At 50.5% G+C, this 21270-nt stretch overlaps 1 pseudogene; it reads left to right on the forward strand.

The window, feature by feature from the left end:
* The first annotated feature begins 10746 nt into the window (after positions 1-10746).
* LOC123139725 (receptor-like protein 19) overlaps positions 10747-21270 on the forward strand; it is a 50642-nt pseudogene continuing 40118 nt past the window's right edge.

The raw sequence follows: 21270 nt of genomic DNA on the forward strand, positions 1-21270 counted from the left end.
AGAGCTATTTTGGTCTCAATTCCATAGTCCGGATCGTTCACTTCCGCTGACCGATCGGTTGGCCGAATGGGCTGAGCTGAACAGGCTGTCCGGACTTGCCATGACGGATATCGTGGCTCATGTCTGGCCAGAGAGGCCCAAGGCGACGAGCTATTTTGGCTTATTGCAGCAATTCCTTGGGGCGGTGCCGCATATCAAGGAGATGAAGCGGTCGGCCTGCATAGAGGGTGCGCGGATGGCCCTTGCTCATGTGAAGACACATTGGACAGAGATGGATGCCGCTGCTGTAGCAACCCAGGGTTCGGACGAAAGCCGGTTACCCGCCAAGCACTATTTTGGGGAAGTTATGCGTGGTGCTCGTGTAATAGAGTCGCAGTGCTCGAAAAATGTAACATTCAAATGAACATTTTTATTTTGTAAAACAATGGTTATGATGTAATCGCTTTTTATACTTGTGCGTTCCAAGTATTGAAATATCTCCTATGCGGCCGTTTATGTATACATATGTATAACCTGAAAGATGGCAGTCTTTGACTTCAGCCCCCACGCACAAGCTGCAGGGGTGTTTGCAAAAATAGCGCATTTTCACACTTGATCCGACGTCTCGGTCCTGTTAAGGAGGTGGTAGCGTAGCAAACGAGGCAACCGGACTATAACGCTTTATCACTTTCACTTAGCCATTGGAGCTCGAAGGTGGGGCTACGATATAGCCCCTGGGGGCACCGCACTCTCCGAATTCGGGGCGTGTATGTGCCTGACCGGGAAATGGTCCTTCGTTAAAGCGGAGGAATTCTAAACATTCCGATGGTCGATCGAGTGGTTGACCAGTCTCTCGCTGTATCATGACAGTCAGTTTTCGGCTTTCTCTACTGAGGTGCTCGCCCAGACGAACTGGGGCACAATCGCAGTAGTTCTCCTGGTGCCGCGTTAGCCGATGATACGGAACGTAAGGCAGCAAAACACAGGAGCCGGGCAAACCCAACATTTGACCAAAGACATGATTCAGAGCTGATGCATATAAGGCCTAACTCGAGACGCCGAACACTCCCTAAGGTGTTCGGTCTTTATAATAGTGGGCAGAACAATGCCCTGAGCCCCTAGTGTCCAGGTACGGGCAAAGTCCTCTGACGCGGCCGATGCCAAAACGTCAGGCTCCACTCTGGTTATAATGAGAAACCAGGGGATTATAACAACAAGAGACAGTAAAAAGGTTTGCGCAGGGTCTTAATCTGAAAAGAATCCTTGCGACGGGTCCCTACTGCACATCTGCGCCTGTGTATCCGTTGTGCCCTTATCCTGGACGGGTGTGCATGTTGTTCATCTGTAAGAAGAGAGGAACTTAGTTTGAAAGGAAATCGTGCGAAAAATATATACGAAGAAAAAATATTAATAAATAAGTAAAGCGGAGTCTATATGAACTCGTTGTTGCTTATACGCGCAGCCCCTTGTGAAGGGGTGTGCGGCTAGGGAGCCCCTAGCTTATTTATGCCGGACTCGTCTAGCCGTGTCCGGGGTCTTTAAATGACCCTCGCACTGAAATGATGCCCCGTGGACCGGGCATCTTAAGTGTAAGAGATGCGTAATGTGGTATGGCGTTGAAGCGGACAAAAGCTTCTCGTCCCAAGAGTGCTTGATAGCTACTTTTAAATGGGACGACATGAAAGATTAGTTTTTCGCGTCGAGAGTTGTTCGGTGATCCGAACACAACTTCTAGTAATAAGGAGCCTGTGCTCTTGGCGTAAGGGCCTGGCGTCACTCCTTTAAAGGAAGTGCAGCTGTGTCGAATTTTAGTAAGGTCTATCCCCAACTTGCAGATTGTGTTTGGATACAGCAGGTTTAAGTCGCTGCCTCCGTCCATCAGGACTTGTGTAAATTGTAGTCCGTTGATTATAGGATCCGATATCAGGGCAGTCCATCCTGCATTTCGAACGCTTCTGGAATAATCCAGGTGGTCGAAAGTGATTGGTTTTGATATCCAATCTCTATGTTCCGCTGGGTTGGACTGTGCGAGACCCGTTTTGGCGGGTGCCGCATTGTTTTTCCGTTTTATCACATGAAGTGAATTTACTATTTTGACCTCTTGTGGGTAAGTCTTTTGTTTTCCGGTGCTCTGCTGGTGGGGTTTATCATCATCCTCGCTTGATGCGTCGAGCCCCTTGTGTTCGGCGTTTAATCGGCCGGACTGTTTGAAAACCCAACAATCTCGGTGGGTGTGGTTTGCAGGCCTTCCGGGGGTACTGTGGATTTGACATATCCGACCCAAAATTTTGTTTAAGTTGGATAGCTCATCACTGTTATCCTTAAGAGGCGGTGTTTTGTTGTTTGGCCGCGAGCTTTTGAATCCGGCATTGACCGCCGTGTTCTTTGGGCTTTTCTCTTTATTCTGGCGCTGATCTTTTCTGCACCGTAATTTTCCGTTTCCATCTCTGATCTCGGATGTACTTGGGTCGCTGGTGCTGCATCTTGCTAGCCAGCTATCCTCTCCCGCGCAAAAGCGGGTCATGAGGCTTGTTAGTGCGGACATTGTCTTCGGCTTCTCTTGGCCGAGGTGTCTGGCGAGCCATTCGTCTCGGACGTTGTGTTTAAAAGCTGCTAAGGCTTCGGTGTCCGGACAGTCGACTATTTGGTTCTTTTTGGTGAGGAACCTGTTCCAGAATTTGCGCGCTGACTCTCTGGGCTGTTGTGTTATATGACTTAGATCATCTGCATCCGGAGGGCGGACATAAGTCCCTTGAAAATTTGCTCTAAACGCGTCCTCAAGCTCTTCCCAACTTCCAATGGTGTTTTCTGGGAGGCTTTTGAGCCAGTGCCGAGCTGGCCCTTTGAGCTTGAGGGGTAGATATTTTATGGCATGGAGATCATCTCCTCTAGCCATATGTATGTGTAGTATGTAATCCTCTATCCAGACTCCAGGGTCTGTTGTCCCTTCGTAAGCTTCTATGTTTATGGGTTTAAACCCTGCTGGGAATTCATGATCCAGCACCTCATTGGTGAAACATAGTGGGTGTGCGGCGCCCCTGTATTTGGGTGTGCCGTTGTCTTCGGACACTTGGCGTGTTGCGTTGCTTCCTGGGGCCCTCTTCTTTGGCCCATAAATGGACCTGGCTGGGCCATCTGTTTTTCCAGGGTCATTAGTCGGCTTATGTGCGGCGCCGCTTTTAGATTTTGGCCTATCATCTGGACGTCTATCCGACCAGGCGGCCTCTTTGTTTTTTGACTGTGGGGGCTCTATGGCCTCCTCGTCAAATTCTGGCAGCAGCTTGCGCTTCGGGTAGCTCTTTGATTGATGGCCATTGCCGTATTTGTCTGCGGTTTTGAGCACTTTACTCCACCTCATTCTGAGTATATCTTCCGCTGTTTTGAGCTTCCGTTTTTCCTTCTTCAAACTTCTTGCGGTGGCGACGAGTCTTTTCCGAAGGTTTTTATTCTCCGGCGGTGTGTCCGGCGTGAGGTCGTCTGGACTGTTGTTTTCGCTGGGCATGGACTGATTATCTGACTCGTCCTGTTCGGACGGTTGCTTGTCTGCGTGTTCGTCGTCCACTGGTTTGCCCTGCTGTATTGCTGGGTCATTAGGAGCGCTGTTGTTGTCGAGGCGGGACTTAGGGCGGCATCTGCGTCGCCGTTTTGGTTGTTTGTCGGCGGGATTATCTTCTGCCGCGCCCCGTTGGTCCTTGTTATCGCTTCCTTTTGGGGTATCCACCATGTATACGTCGTATGACGAGGTGGTCTTCCAGTGCCTTGTAGGCGCTGGTTCTTGTTCGTCTCCGGCATCGTCCATACCGTCGATGTCCTCGGAGTCATAGTCTAGCATGTCTGTTAGATCGTCGACAGTGGCTACAAAGTGGGAGGTGGATGGGCTTTGAATTTCTTCGTCGCTCGCTTCCCAACCATCCTGGCTATAATCCGGCCGGGGCTCTCCGGATAGCGAGAGATGCTTTAGTGAATTTAGGATGTCGCCAAAGGGCGAGTGTTGGAAGATGTCCGCGGCAGCGAATTCCATAACCGGCGCCCAATCAGATTCGATTGGCAGGGGCGCGGGAGGTCCGGAGTCCGGCGGGGAGTCCGGCACCTCGGAGTCACAAGTTTCGCAAGGGACAAGGTTAGTGTTCGGCTCCATCGCCGTGGAAGTTGCAGCCCCCGAGGCGGTGTCCAACCACCGGTCCTCGATCTGGGCGATCGGCTCCGTACTAAGGGCCGGAGCGGATTCTTGTGCGGCCACCAAGCTACTGTTCGGCGGCAGAGCTAGATCATGCCCATCGTGACAGTGCGGCACGCTTGGCTGTGGCTCGAGCCCGTCGAAGATCAAGTCCCCGCGGATGTCGGCCATGAAGTTTAGGCTCCCGAACCTGACCTGACGGCCAGGGGCGTAGCTTTCGATCTGCTCCAGATGGCCAAGTGAATTAGCCCGCAGTGCGAAGCCGCCGAATACGAAGATCTGTCCGGGGAGTAAAGTCTCACCCTGGACAGCGTTGTCGATTGAAGAAGCCATCGAGCCTATCAGTGACGATACAGAGGAACTCTCAATGAAAGCACCAATGTCGGTGTCAAAACCGGTGGATCTCGGGTAGGGGGTCATGAACTGTGCGTCTAGGCGGATGGTAACAGGAGACAAGGGACACGATGTTTTACCCAGGTTCGGGCCCTCATGATGGAGGTAAAACCCTACGTCCTGCTTGATTAATATTGATGATATGGGTAGTACAAGAGTGGATCTACCACGAGATCAAGGAGGCTAAACCCTAGAAGCTAGCCTATGGTATGATTGTTGTAATGTATGTTGTGTCCTACGGACTAAAGCCCTCCGGTTTATATAGACACCGGAGAGGGCTAGGGTTACACAGAGTCGGTTACAATGGTAGGAGATCTACATATCCGTATCGCCAAGCTTGCCTTCCACGCCAAGGAAAGTCCCATCCGGACACGGGACGGAGTCTTCAATCTTGTATCTTCGTAGTCTTGAAGTCCGGCGGACGATGATAGTCCGGCTGTCCGGATACCCCCTAGTCCAAGACTCCCTTGGTATAGATCGATCGAACACCAACGCCTCGATTCCACTCCTCTGGCATTAGTCCCGAATCAGCTCGGCGGTGAGATGCTCTGCTTTCACTCGTCATCTGGAAAAGGGAATTCTGAATTGACAAATTCAGCTTGTTTACTGAATGAGGTTGTTCACTGCACCCAGGGCCACAAATTCATGCTGTGTGTGATGCCAAGTCTGATCACACAACTGATTGCTTCTGGTATCAGTATCACACATCCAAAATACATACTGCTGGTACAAAAACCCTTTGGTGTATACACAACTTTCCAAATGAATTCTCTCCAACACTGCAGTACATTCAGTACACAGTCACATCACACGCATGGGACGTATGAAGAATACATGCTTTAAAGTGATGCAAAGTTTGAAGTTGGGGAGCACATCGGGTTCTTGCCACCCCATGCGACGAATGAACATCCATCGCTACAGAAGTAACCGCCGGCCATGGCCATCGAAAGTGGAGACACAACATTGGCCAGGAGTGTCTTTCTAGGCTTCTTGGCGCGAGATTCCATGACTCTAGCACAACCAATATTGCTCACTATCTACATGAGAAAATAACCGTCGCTTAACCCCAAATTGACATATTGTAAAACAGGTTCCCTCTGAAGATATCAAGTACTACAACAGACACATTCCGGTCAGTGTCTGTGTTTGCTCACTCTGAAGAATTAGCAAGCCTCTTATTAAGGAGATGACAAGAAACCGTTGCTGGAAATGATCATACATTTCTGACGAAAATGAAGAATGCTATGGTAAGGAAGGAAGTCTAGCTAGCAGCCCTGAACCTAATAGAGGCAACAGAAGATATCAAGCACATGGAAGGTATTTAAGATGTTTGTCTAAACAAATATTGGCAAAAATTTACGCAACGTAACCAAAAGATTGTTCATACTATGTTTCCCATCAACAACATGAATGATGGCAAAGAGAAACATCTACTAGCAGCTACCTACCTCAGAGTATGTTGGAACAGAACAGAGGGCAAACAGAGGGTATGATCAACATGATTATAATCATAGTCATATACATAAACAGATAAACAGGATCATTGGCCAAACAATCATTTTTTCCCGTCGTCTGCTGTTCACTTGACTGACATTTATTTACTTTGGTCAGCACTCAGCAAACTGCATGACTCGACCATGCCCACCCAGTCTGTGTTTGAAAGCGAAGTGGAGAAGCTCAAGGCTGACCAGTTAAAGTCCCTGGAGCGCTTTGAGCATGTCAACGCCTGCGTCGTTGATCGTTACAAATGCCCCAAAAGCAAAAGTAAAATTAAGATTTTTTTTATGTCTACAGTTTGTTTCATGTCAGAAAAATGGAGATTTTGGTACCCAGGAACTGAACCCTGTACTAATATAAATCCGCCGGTGCTCACGATGGACATGTAGAACAAGGGAGAAAAATCGTGAGAAGTCACAAACTGCATTGTTCGCTGGGTCATATGGTGGCAGATTTATTTTGTATCATCCCAAAGTCAACACTAACGTCTGCAATATGAAGAACAACATTTAAACTTGTTTCCAGGGAAAATATTCATCTATTATTTACTATCAAAACCAGCATTTTCCCGGGAAAAATTGGATGAACTGGAGCAAACATTTTGGTCTTCAGTCTCATGCGAATTCACACAGTTGGAGCATCCAAGAAAGCAAGGGCCTGCAAAAGAAAAAGAACTGAAAAATGTCAGGGCAGGTTCATATGGTAGTAAAACAATGCTGAAAGTAGGCGCTCCCTGTTTCACAGCAAACAAGCAAAAGCAGATATCTAATATAAGGGTCTCTGTTTCAGCAAAGCACCCCCCAGGACCAGTAGAGAGCGCGAGGTTCGGCCAGTCTAGTGACATTGACATGACACATGGACAGAAATCAAGAACCACCAGGTGCTCCCAAAGTATATAGATTGAACGAACACCAACGCCTCTAATCCGCTCCTCGGGAATCAGTCCCAAATCAGCTCAGCAGAGAGATGCTCTGCTTCAAGAATGCCAGATGCTCTGCTTTCACTCGTCCCAAACGAGCATCAAGACTTTGCCACAGTGTATACAGCAACTCGCCCGGGAAGCGGATTCGAGACTTTGCCAAAGTATACAGCATGAAAAACTAGACTGACTTAGGTCTAGTTTTTTTGGGGGAAAAGTGGACGGAAAACAAAAGTACCACATGGTGGACTGGCAAACCATTTGCTCGCCCAAGGAAAATGGGGGATTAGGTATCATAAACACAAGGATCATGAACTGGTGTCTCATGAGTGACCAAATGGGCATGGAAAATCATTACTAATCAAGGTGGGCTGTGTAAGGCACTAGCTAGTATCTGCTTCAATTGATGGGGGATCTCGCTCGCGAGTTCATACAATTCATGGAGGATGGAGGAAGGGGATCGATTACAGAGATACACACTCACACGCAACACAGCCACCGCCGCCTGATCCTAGCCGGGATTGCCACTGTGTTGTTGCCCTGCTGGCTTATATGCCTGCACCCTCGTCGGCCTTGTCGGGCCCGAACATGTAGGAAACCCACTGGGGGCCAGTGAACTTGTGATTGGGCCTACTCTCTCTCTTGGGCTGAACAGTAGTGGCGCCCTCCTTCACCTGACAACGCTGTGTGTTGTTAGCTGGGTCGCTAACACCCCCTCCTTCAGACATGACTTGTCCCCAAGTCGGTGAGGTTGAAAAACGGCGACTAAGATCTTCCAGATCCTCTCATGTATCAGGTGTTGCTTGTTCATCCCGCGAGCGCACCAAACCTTGCTCGAGCATCTTGCGAGACCCATGGCGCCATCGCCTCTCCAGCATCTTGACAGGAACATTAACCAGATCAGTAGGAGTAGGTAAAGTAGAAGAAGCACTAGCACCTGGAGTTAGGACACGCCGCAGTTGGGAGACATAGAACACCGGGAATATGGTTGAGTCTTCCGGTAGCTGTAGTTCATATGTCACTTCATTGATGCGTCGAATCACTGGATATGGACCGAAGAATCTGAAGCTCAGCTTGTGCTTCGCTCGACGCGCGACCAATGTCTGAATATATGGTTGTAGTTTGAGGAAAACTTGGTCTCCCACCTGAAATTCATGCGGAGTGCGATGTTTATCAGCTTGGATCTTCATCACTTGCTTGGCACGTAGCAAGTGTTGCTGAAGGACATCCTGCATTTGTTGTCGCTCTCCTCAAGCCACTCATTCAGTTCAGTTATGGGTGTAGCGTTATCCGCTGTGATCCCCAACTGGCGCGGTTCCTGCCCATAAACCACCATGAAGGGAGTCTTTCCCAGTGTTGAGTGAAATGCTGAGTTATACCAAAACTCTGCTAAAGCCAGCCACTTACTCCAATTCTTGGGTGAACTGTGAACAAAGCACCGCAAATATATATAATGACTCAATGCGAAGGGTTTCCAATTTTTTGATTTTTTTTGAATTTTTTATGCCTATGTCAAAATGCGGTCAAAACGGCGGGCTTACCATTCCTAGCTAGTGGTTGAATCTTGGAATTTTTTTGGTGTTTCTTTGATTAAATAGATACGTATGTAACTAGAAATGATTTTTGGAAAAAATAAAAAGCAAACTATAAGGCATCTACAACTCAAATTTGACCCGCTTCCAGCTGAATCGACGGGAATTTGTCTTTTTCACCAGAGGTGGATCAAAACTTTTGACACCCAATCATTTTGTCAATTGTGCATTAAATATGTCGTAGTATTTTATAAAATTGATTAGGTCCAATTTTGCAACAAATATATGGTAGGTCCTTAAAAAAAACTCATTTCAGGCACTCGGAAAATGGAAAATGAATTTTCCGTGAAAAAAATGAAAACTCCCTTAGGCAACATTGTTTGGAATTCCAATAACCCCCCCTTGTGCATGATATGAGATCGTTTGAACAAACTATGTCATGAATGTGGCCATAAGATTGATCATTCGGCTAGAAAGTCATGAATCTTCACGCATGATAGCTCATTTCTGAAAACACTTTTTTAAAATAATTACCGTATTACAAGTTTATTATTTTTCCTGGAAACTTGGTCACATATAATGACACAATGCGAAGTTTTTCCAATTTTTTGAATTTTTTATGCCTGTTTCAAAATGCGGTCAAAACGGCGGGCTTGACCATTCCTAGCTAGTGGTTGAATCTTGGAAATTTTTTGGTGTTTCTCTGATTAAATAGATATTTATGTACCTAGAAATGATTTTTGGAAAAAATAAAAAGCAAACTATAAGGCATCTATAGTTCAAATTTGACCCGCTTCGAGCTGAATCGGCGGGAATTCGTCTTTTTCACCAGAGGTGGATCAAAACTTTTGACACCCAACCATTTTGTCAGTTGTGCATTAAATATGTCCTAGTATTTTATAAAATTGATTAGGTCCAATTTTGCAACAAATATATGGTAGATCCTTCACAAAAAAAACTCGTTTTGGGCACTCGAAAAATGGAAAATTGATTACGACCATTTTAGATGGTCATAACATCATCAAAGCCTGCACTTTATTCTGATTGGTCAATGGGCATGTCACGCGGATCAAGCATTAGAGACCGTCGGATCCTGCCAGATCCAACGGCCCACACCCCTCACCCTCTCCCCGCCCACACCCACCCGAAAGCAGCTCCACTCACCTACACCACATGTCGTTGAGGACACTGACATGTGGGCCTAATTCCTCGCGGGCCCACCTGTCATTGGCAAAATGCCACCACTCACCCACTCCTCCCCCCTCGCGGGCACACCACTTCTCCCCCCTCTCCTCCTCTCCCCCGCACACCACTCCTTTTCCCGCAGCCCAAACCCTAACCCCTCTCCCCTTTCCCTCCATTGGACCGCCGCCGCCACCTACGGCGGCGGATCCCGCCACTCCTCCTCGCCTTCATGGACGACCACCTGCTCCCGCCGTTCGCGCCCGCGCGCCTACTCCTCATCGCCTTGCTCCCCGTCGACCACCCGCCCCACTCCTCTCCCCGTCGACCATCACTCCGCCGCCGCCCCGTCCTCCCCTTCCTTCCGCCGCCCACCTATCCCCTCGTCTACACCCTCCCCTTCCCCCCTCCACTCCTCCCTCGCCTCCGGCCAGAATCGTCGCTCCCGATCCAGATCCCTCCCCTCGCCGCCACCCATCCCTCCCTCCCCACCTCAGATCCTCGCCGCCGCCACCCACCTCTCCCCTCCCCACCTCAGATCCCTCCCCTCTCCGCCACCCACCCCTTCACTGGCCGTCATGGACATGGTCGCCACCACCGATCGCGAGCGCGTCCGAGTCCCATCCATGTCCGTGCCAGCTCCGTCTCTGTCTCCTTTCGTGGGAGGTGACCCGCACCCGACCCCGCGGCGGGGGAGGGCGGCAGCGGCCTCACGCTCCGCCCAGATCCGGTGCTCGCGTGCTCCAGTGGCCGCGCACGACCGGCTCCTGTGGATAGGGTTTGGTCCACCACGTCGTCGGCGTGTCTCCGACGACTAAGGCTGGTCCCCTCTCTTCCTCACCTCGTCTCTTATCCCTACCAGATCCTCTCTTCCTCACTTCGTCTCCTCTCGCACCAGATCCATCCAGCACGTCGTTGTCGCTCGCACTCCGGGCCGCCATGGTATGGACGGGAAGGCTGCCCCGACGCCGACGCCATGGAGAACCCCAGCGGTCAGCCCCCTCTCCTCTCCTCTCCTTTTGATTTCTTCTTCCATTGCATTCCCTTCCATCCTCTTCCCTGACGCGATGCGGTTTCCGTCCATGAGTAGCAGCATCAGGGGCGGTGAAGGCCAGCAGCAGAAGCATCCATCTCCGGTGCCACCAGGGGCAGGTAAAATTCTGGTTTGATCTGCATATATGGTCGCTGTTGACTCTACTTGTCTCTATCTGAAAGTTGTGGTAGCCGTAGTGCGTGTGCTGAGTGATTGCCAACACTTTGTTGGCTGGTTGGATGTAAGAACTGAACGCGTTGCTTTTGCAAACTGACTATCTATCTAGAAAATGTTGCAGTTGTGGTACTACATGATCTTACTAATGCTGTCTTTTTTTACTCTTGTAAACCGAGCCCTTGCATTGCGTCTGCAAGAAGTAGTGCTACTGCTTGTTCATAATGGCGGATTGCTTGCTGAATCTTGTTTTGCAAACTGAGAAGATTTAGAATGATGCATCTCCGCTGCTAGTGATTTCTTCAGTCCGACCTGATTAGTATGTGCTTGTACTAATCTCTGCCATGTGTTTGTAACAATGCAAGTTTGTCTTCCAGATGAGATCTGGCTTTCAGATTCTTCTGAAACTGAACACATCTATGTTTGGCCATTTGTACTGCATCTTTCTGAACCGAACACTGCCATGTTTGGCAAACTGATGATACGTGTATCTTTGTTGAACTCTGGTTATCTGCAAGTAGTAGTGTTCTTCCTGGATTGGAGTGGAAATTGCTGCATGGTGCTGCAACTTATGATCACCACTTCCCTGCCCAAATCTTTTCACTGCAACAACAAGCTAACGCAACAGATTGTTGCTAAAACTTATAATTGAGTTGCTACAGACGTGCATGGACATAATTTTAACCTGTTGAGACTCTCATATCATGATTATTACCTTCTTTTGCTCGAACTCGGTAAATATGATGATCTGTTCAATCTTGTGAACGCAGGATGCTGTTGCTTGTTCAGGGAGTAGCTGCTGTGCCCATGGTGCGGACGAGCCGAGCACCGGCAATGAGGGTGACAGATCTGGGAGCAGTGCCCTTCTCCTCAAGCTGCAGCCGCCGGCCTTGTCCTACTCGAGGAGCGGCAGGGGCGCACCCAGCCACCAAGGTCAAGGTCGCCGCCGTCAAGGGATTCTTCAACCAGGACCTCGACATCCACGGTGCCGTCGTCCAGCCATCCAAGGGAAAGGTGCTCCCCTCCCTCCCTCCCTGTCAGTGTCAAAACCGGCGGATCTTGGGTAGGGGGTCCCGAACTGTGTGTCTAGGCGGATGGTAACAGGAGACAAGGGACACGATGTTTTACCCAGGTTCGGGCCCTCTCGATGGAGGTAAAACCCTACGTCCTGCTTGATTAATATTGATGATATGGGTAGCACAAGAGTGGATCTACCACGAGATCAAGGAGGCTAAACCCTAAAGCTAGCCTATGGTATGATTGTTGTAATGTATGTTGTGTCCTACGGGCTAAAGCCCTCCGGTTTATATAGACACCGGAGAAGGCTAGGGTTACATAGAGTCGGTTACAATGGTAGGAGATCTACATATCCGTATCGCCAAGCTTGCCTTCCACGCTAAGGAAAGTCCCATCCGGACACGGGACGGAGTCTTCAATCTTGTATCTTCGTAGTCTTGGAGTCCGGCGGACGATGATAGTCCGGCTGTCCGGACACCCCCTAGTCCAGGACTCCCTTAGTAGCCCCCGAACCAGGCTTCAATGACGATAAGTCCAGCGCGTATATAGTCTTCGGCGTTGCAAGGCGGGTTCTCCCTTCAAGTTCCATGTACCTGCCGAACAGTGTCCGGCTTCATCATAAATACTGTGCTTCTTGGCTTCTACGCCCAATAATGGCCTTCTTCCAGGCGTCGCACGAATGCGAAAACTCAGGGTGTCTTTTATGTTTCACCCCTAGTCGTGCGAGTCATCCGCCTACAAAAGAGGCAAAAATCCAGATCCAAACCACACCATCTTCCTTCCGCGAATACTTCATCGGAGCGCCCTTGACCTAAAAATCCATTCCATCATGGACCGTCGACGCGGCTCCTCTTCTCGCGCTCCCAGCCCACCGCCAGGGGATTGAAGGAGGTGCTCTGTTCCACACAACGAGCTAGTGAAGCTCCAAGCGGGGGGATATCTCCCTCCGGCCTTCATGGTCCCGGTTCGAGCCGGGCTGGCCACCTACCAAGGTGGGAAGCAAGCGGAGGCTACCCCAAGTCCCAACAAAGGGGAGCGGGTATGCTTCGTCCCCTATCTGATAAGGGGACTCGGATTTCCAATACATCCGTTTCTCCGCGGGCTCCTGGAGTTCTACGGACTCCAGCTCCATCACCTTACGCCCGCCTCTGTCCTGCATATCGCGGGCTACGTAGCTCTTTGCGAGCTATTCCTGGGCATCGAGCCCCATTTTGCACTGTGGAAGAGGCTGTTCTGCCTCGTACCCCGTTCTCACGAGGGATCTATATATCAAGTGGGTGGCGCCGAAATACGGCGCATTGCCGGGACCGGATACCCATCCGGTACCCCTAAGAAGGCGTCCGAAGACTGGCCTTCGGAGTGGTTTTACATAGAAGACGCTCCGCTGCCGGACCCAGTCCGGATTGGCCTCCCGGAGTTCAGTGCTGCTCCTCTGAACAAACGCCTCAGCTAGCGCCCGCGGAGCCCCCGATTGGAGGAAGACAAGAGCGTCCATTACCTGATGGGCCGAATAAGATTACTGGCCCATTCCGGGTTGACCATGATTGGAGTCATGGCAACATGCATCATGCGGGGGGTACAGCCATTGCACACTACTAGAAAAAGGGCTATAGATGGGATTGACACTAATGGCGCACCAGAGAAGTGGTGCGCCATTAGTATATACTAATGGCGCACCACCTTCTGATGCGCCATTAGTGTTGAAACTACTAATGGCGCACCTGGCCAGTGGTGCGCCATTAGTATCAATTTTTTTTGAACTAGTGCGCCCGTCCAAACATACTAATGGCTCATCCTTTGGAAGTGCGCCATTACTAGTTGTAACTAGTAATGGCGCACCTGTCGGAAAGTGCGCCACTAATGTTGTTTTTTATATTATTTTTTTAATTCCTTTTTTTGCAAAACTACTAATGGCGCACTCAACTGCGGTGCACCATTACTAGTTTAAACTAGTAATGGCGCACCGTGGTAGAGTGCGCCATTAGTATGTTTTTTTTTGCAAAACTACTAATGGCGCACCACCAGGGAGTGCGCCATTAGTAACCTGGATTACTAATGGCGCATTTGTGGTTGGTGCGCCATTAGTAAGTGGGCAGCAACAAGATATTTTGGACAGCCTCTCCTCCCACACTCACTTTCTCCCCACTTCATTCTCTCCACGGCCTCCTCCTTGTCTCGGGTGCCTCCTCTTTTTCACCTCATTTCCACCATAGATTCATTCAAATTAAGTGGTTAAGTTACCTTGTTTTGATAGGTAAGTAAGGGGGAAGCTATATTTATGTTGTTCTCCCTACAACAATGTGCACATGCACTTTTTATGGCCTAGCTAGATCTATGTATGTTCGTGGTGTTGCATATGTTTGTGGTGTTGCATGTGTGTTTGTGTTTGGAGGTGTACCGGTATTTGAAATGCGATAGTTGCCAATATTTTGCCGGAATGTTGATTCATTTCCGTTTCAGCGAGAATTTTGGCATTAAGCATTCTTTTTGGTCCTATTTTTAGGGAAAGTCATGCCAAATTTTTTCTTGGTTCTAAAATGTCATTTTGCTCTACCCCGCAGGCGACCATGGTCCGCACGATGACCAAAGGCATCGTGAATAGGTTTTTGAGGTCCGCGAAGGCCTAGATGCTTCAAAAGAACGAGACGGAGATAAGATGTCCATGTCGAAGATGCAAGCTGAAGAGCCTTATTGCGGACCCGGATTCCGGGCAGGTGCGGGACCACCTGCTCTTGCGTGGTTTCATGGATGGATATCGGTGGCAAGGTGATGAAGATGACTACGAAGTCGTCCATGGGGGCCGGGCAAGAAATGAGGAAGGGCAGCAAGACAACCACCGCGGCTCGGGCGGGCGAGAAGACGAAGAATCCCCTGGAGATGATCACGACGGTGATGCTGTACACAGTCATCATCTAGAAGATGCAGGACATGATGATGATGCCGGCGGAGCAGACGACGTTGGACCATCGATGGGCTGGGTGCAGGACCCTCATATTCAAGAGCTGCTTCTCAAGCAGACGGATAACGCAAGAGCTGCCGCCCGAGAGAAAGCCAAGATGGATCAACTTGAGTTAGACGCGGTTACTCCATTGTATGAAGGATGCAGGCCCGAGGATACCCGCCTGAAAGTAACGCTCATGGCTCTGGAGATGAAGGTAAAACACAAAATGACCGATGCATGCTTCGACGAGAACATGTCATTCGGGCACGAACGTCTTCCCAAGGGGAACAAGTGCCCGACCAGTTTGGAGGAGGCGAAGAAAATCGTGTGTCCTCTGGATTTACCGCACGTGAAATACCATGTATGCATGAACAATTGCATCATTCATCGGGACGAGCACGCGGAGTCTACCATATGTCTGGTGTGTGGTGTCACTCGATACAAGAAGAGGAAGAAAGCTCCTCGAAAAGTGGTGTGGTACTTTCCGATCACTCCTCGTCTGCAGCGGTATTTCGCGGACCCTAAGGTAGCAAAGCTCCTACGTTGGCACGCGGATAGGGAGGAGAAGAAGCAAGAAGATGACGCAAATGATCCGGAGATAGATAAAAAAGACAAGATGCTGTGTCACCCTAAGGATGCGAGCCATTGGCAAGCATTGAACTTCGAATACCCAGAATTTGGGAACGATCCAAGGAACGTCGTGCTGGGCGCGAGCACCGATGGAGTCAATCCGTTTGGCAGCCAGAGAAGCACACATAGCACCTGGCCTGTGTTTGTGTGGATGTACAACCTTCCCCCCTCGTTGTGCATGAAGAGGAAGTACATTCACATGAGTATGCTAATTGAAGGACCGAAACAACCAGGGAACGACATCAATCTGTATCTGGGGCTGCTGAAAGAGGAGCTTGACACGCTGTGGAAAACGCCAGCCAATACGTGGGACGCCGCAGAGAATGAATATTTCCATATGAGAGCCGCACTGCTCACGACGGTGCACGACTATCTCGGTTACGGATATCTTGCGGGGCACGTAGTCCACGGATTTTCTGGATGCGTAAGGTGCATGGATGACACAACGTATCGCCAGCTAGATAGAGATCCCGGGTCTTCGAAAACCGTGTTCATGGGACATCGAAGGTGGCTTCGCGACGATGACCCGTGGAGGAAACGCAAGGATCTGTTCGATGGTGAAACCGAACCCCGAAAACGCCCATTTACGAGGAGCGGCGAGGAAATAGACAAGCTGTTGAAAAATTGGAAAGACTGCCCACTGCCGGGAAAGAAGCAAAAGGTGCTAGAGCCGGGAAAGAAGCGAAAGGCGCCAGAGCCGCTGCTAAAGGTATGGAAAACGAGGTCTGTTTTCTGGGACTTGCTGTACTGGAAGATCCACCGTGTGCCTCACAGCCTTGATGTCATGCATATCACGAAGAACGTGTGCGAGAGTCTGCTTGGTACCCTGCTCAACATGCCAGAGAGGACCAAAGATGGGCCGAAAGCAAGGGCAGACTTGAAATCAATGGGCATCAGGCAGGAGCTTCACGCTATATATGATGATGATGATGATGATGATGATGATGATGATGATGATGAGGCGAAGCAGGACACAGAAAGTCGTCGCAAAGGCAAAAAGGCCAAGAAGACCGGAAATGACTACCCTCCCGCGTGCTTCACTCTAAGTCAGGAGGAGATCGAGCAGTTTTTCACCTGCCTCCTAGGAGTAAAACTTGCTTACGGTTACGCGGGGAAGATAAGCAGATACCTAGACCCAGCGAAGCAGAAGTTCAGTGGGATGAAGTCTCACGACTGTCACGTGCTGATGACGCAGATACTTCCAGTTGCAATCCGTGGGATCATGGACGCGCACGTCCGTCAAACGCTATTTGGCCTATGCAACTTCTTCGACGTCATCTCTCGGAAGTCGATTGGCGTGAGGCAACTCAAAAGGCTACAGGAAGAGATCGTGGTGATACTATGCGAGCTTGAGATGTACTTCCCGCCCGCATTCTTCGACGTTATGGTGCATCTGCTGGTCCATATAGTGGAGGATATCATCCAACTCGGGCCGACGTTCCTGCACAGCATGATGCCGTTCGAAAGGATGAATGGTGTCATCAAAGGATACGTTCGCAACATGTCACGTCCAGAAGGAAGCATAGCCAGGGGCTTTCTGACCGAAGAGTGCATCTCCTACTGCATGAATTATCTAGGCATCGAGAACCCCGTTGGTCTGTCCGTCAATAGGCACCTCAGCAGGCTCGCTGGACGGGGTCACCGTGAGGGTCGCCGCGAAATGCATGTCGACTTCGAGGGTCGACTCGCCGACTTTGAAAGAGCAAACCTAGTCGCGCTACAACACATAGACGTGGTCGATCCTTGGGTGGTAGAGCACAAAACCTTTATTAAGAAGACGTACAATGACCGAGGCCAACAGAGGACGGACGGAGATATACTCAAAGAGCACAACTCATGTTTCACGCATTGGTTCAAGCAGAAGCTTCTGTCATACCCTTTACATGAGGATTCTTCCGCGGAAGAACAACTCATATTCGCCTTGTCACAGGGCGCCGAGCACAACCTGATGACCTATGAGGCGTACGATATCAACGGCTACACATTCTACACCGAGGCCAAGGACATGAAGAGCGATGGTTATCAGAACTCTGGGGTAACGATGGAATCCTACACCGGTAACGACAAGGACAGATACTACGGAAGGATCGAGGAGATCTGGGAGCTGAGCTACGCTGGAGAGAAGGTCCCGATGTTCCGTGTCAGATGGGCCAAGAAAGTCATAGAAGAAGACCGGTATTTCACCACCATGGTTATACCCAAAGCCAAATCCAAGACCGCGGGTGCAAACGTCACCGCGAAAAATGAGCCATGTGTACTGGCTTCCCAAGTGGACCAATGCTTCTTCATTACCGACCCACCAAAGCCCAGTCGTGTTGTCGTGAGGAGAGGCAAAAGGAAGATCATCGGAATGGATGGAGTAGCCAATGAGCAAGACTTCGACAAGTACGGCGACCCGAGGATCGAACATGACGACAATGATGAAGTAGCAACATACACCACAAGAAGAAGCAGGACTACCCTACCTAAAGGACGTCCGTTCCATAGAAGAACTCCATTTGCATCCATGTCCACCTGGGATAATGATTTTGCAGGTACCCCGAGAGGCCCTTGAGTTTGCCGGAATGTCGATTAACTTCCGTTCCGGCAAATTCTGGTACTCCATATGTCCTATTTTCAGCAAAGGTCATGCTGAAATTTTCCGTGAATTTTAGCATGACTTTGCTAAAAATAGGACATATGGGGTACTTGTGACTAATGCATGGGCCGGGGTATCGTAGTAGTTAATTAAGTAGGATCAAGTGCCCCGGCGTACTTGTGACTAATGCATGGCTTTTAGGGTGCCTCGGTGTCGATAAAAACCGAAATGATGAAAGCTTAGGCTTTTAGGGTGCCTCGGCGTCGAAAAAGCCTCAATGATAAAAGCTTAGATTTTAGGATGCCTCGGTGTCGACAAACCCTAAATGATGAGACCATGATCTTGTTACTTGACAGTAAACAACTTTTTGACCAAACTTTGTTTCTATTTAGAGAGAAACATGGCCCACAACGATGATGCCGAGGGTTCGGGCGGCAAGGCATTCTGGGAGCTGTCCCAGGAGATGGAGGAACAACCTCACTTGTATGAGGCCGCCGCCTTCCCCACCGATCCTGAGACCACGGATGGTGCCGCCGAGGATGACCACACTGATGCCACCACTGATGGTGCCGCCGAGGATGCCACCACTGATGATGGCGGCGCACGCACAGATGGCAGCCAACCGAAGAGGCAACGGAAGGACCGGCGCCTGATCGTGCTCCGCACCCTCAAGGAGGAAGTTACTGAAGTGGACTCCAACGGGAATCCAACGGCGCCCGAACGAATAGTCAAGGGGTACTCGCTTCAGCTCGGGTGCATTGTCCGGAGCACCGTCTCGATCAACACCGAGAACCTGAGGCATCCTGACCGAGGGAATTTGCGCAACTTCCTCTTCACGAAGCTGCACGAACGATACAAGTTCCCCGCTGAATTTGCAAACACAAGCCTCAAAGGGAATAAAGTGAACAATGCTGCCCTCACGAAGATGAGCAAGGCCCTGTCTACTTGGAAAAGCAATGTGAAGAGAATGATCGAGAAAGGTGAGAGTTATCAGAAGATCAAGGAGAAAAATCCTTCGATCACCGAAGATGACTACAACGACTTCAAGATCAATTGCTCGAGCACCGCAAGCTCCCAATCAAGTGAGTGGGGGAAAAATGCGGGAGCTGAACATAGGGGAACACACACTCGGTCCCGGCGGTTACAGAGTGGCGGAGCCTATATGGGACAGGGAGGAGGCGGACCGTGCCGAGCAAGGCCTACCGCCCCTCTTCGATAAATACGGTGACAAGCAGACCAGGAACTTTGTCAGGGCCCGGTACAAGAAGGACCCGAAAACAAAGGAGCTTACCACGGATCCGAAGACCAGGCAGCTTGAGCTTGTTCTGGTAAGGAATACACCCCCGCGTAATTAGCTCCATATGGTTGCATTCTAATTAATGAAGCCAAATTTCTAAATGGTTCACATTCCTTCCGCAGGCGACTGAAAGCAATAGCGTGGGGTCGACTAAGAGCAACCCTTGGGACACCACTCTAAATAGGGGGTTGAATGTAATGAAGAACAAGGATAAGCTCAGTAAGCCGACGTCAGCTGATCGTGTGGCCAGCAAAGGCTTGTCGACAAAACGGGGGTCATACTATACCGCTGGTGTGCGGAAGGAGAAAAAGACCAGCTCGGAAAGCTAGGCGCGAGAGGTTCAAGAACTCAAGGCACAGGTGGCGCGGATTCCGGAGATTGTCCAAGAGCAAGTGGAACAACGACTCGGAGCGACGATCACCGCCATTGTACCTACCTTGATCTCGGGGTTGAGTGCGTGGATTGCGGGCGACCAACAGGGACCGCCCCCGATTCCTAGCTTCACGGCCAGCAACTCGCATAATGCGATGGCGGGGCCATTGGTGCCTCCGGCGGAGGCGACATTGGTGTCTCCGACGCCGGCACGGGAGCTTAATGCACCCGGGTGTACGCCGGCCGGCACCTCTACAGCAAGCGGCACCTCCGTCAACTGCACGCCCGCCGTTAGCGGTGCGTCGACATTAGCCGAGCTCGACGCCATCATCACGGTAACTAATTAAGCCTCTCTCGGCCGAGGACTTCATCTCCTTGCCTTTGACTGGGCATCCCTGACGCCCTACATGTTTTCGCAGGGCGCCGCCGACGTTCCGTGCACTCTCCTCCACTTCGTGAACAACGAGTTGGTCGATGTCGCCAAGGGCAAAATCGTTCAACCGAGCAACCCCTTGTTCCACGGTACCCAGATGCCACCCAACTTGTTTAGGGTTCAACTGGTTCGGGTGCTGCCAGGCTGCGACGACTTGTTACCTCCGATTCGACCCGTCGGGACCGACGATGATGACGTGATGACCCTCAGCGCCCGCCTGAGCTGGCCCTTGCTTTGGCTGAAGAGCCAGATTCGTTTGGGGGCGGGGGACACCACCCCAAAGATAACACCGCCAGTCGTGCCGGCGCCAAGTCGGCCCCATGGCAAGACCACCGCAACGGTGCCGGACATCCCTATGCCACTGGATCCAAACATGCATATGGCACAGGATCAGAACGACGACAACGACGACGATAATACATTTGGCAACGTCGATCAGTACTTTGCCGATCATGGGTACGATGGCGACTTCATGGGGCCTCCTTCTCAAGAACCAAACCCAACAAAAGACGTGTGCGATCTAGCTGGTACCGCGGAGAAGCCAAGTTGCAACAGGCGCCGTCTGGCGTTCAGCTCTCAGGAGACGCCTCCAGCTGCCGACTTCACCGAGCCTCAGATAGGCGAGGTGCGAAATATTATCAGCCCCAACACACTCAAGAAGGTGGTCTGTGAGCAGAACTCGGTCCCATTACAGGAGAAGAAGAAGGCACGCAAAAGAAAGACTAAGAAGGGTGCGAGCCAGCCGGCACCGAGTACGATCCGTGCTCAGGACAGGCCACCTTCACCGCAGGATATCTCGAGGAGGGTGCATGTGGCGGGTAGGGAGATGCTACCGACAAATATGCTCAATGCTGCAACCGGTGCAATGCGGAGTCTGCATGACAGTGTCCTTTCTTTGGAGAAGCGGCGTCTCAGAGAGAAGGATGTGGCATACCCGGTTTTCGCGGCCAAGGTGCCAGAGGGCAAGGGCTTTGTGGATAACTCCATCGGGCGTACGATCGTCCTGCGTTTTGATGACATCCACGCTATGTTGAACCTTCATCCGCTGCACTGCACCTTCGTTCGGCTCTTTTCGCTGAGTATGGAGATGCGGATCATTCGCGACAAGACCCCGGA

This window comes from Triticum aestivum, chromosome 6B, assembly GCF_018294505.1.
Source record: "Triticum aestivum cultivar Chinese Spring chromosome 6B, IWGSC CS RefSeq v2.1, whole genome shotgun sequence".
NCBI lineage: Eukaryota > Viridiplantae > Streptophyta > Magnoliopsida > Poales > Poaceae > Triticum > Triticum aestivum.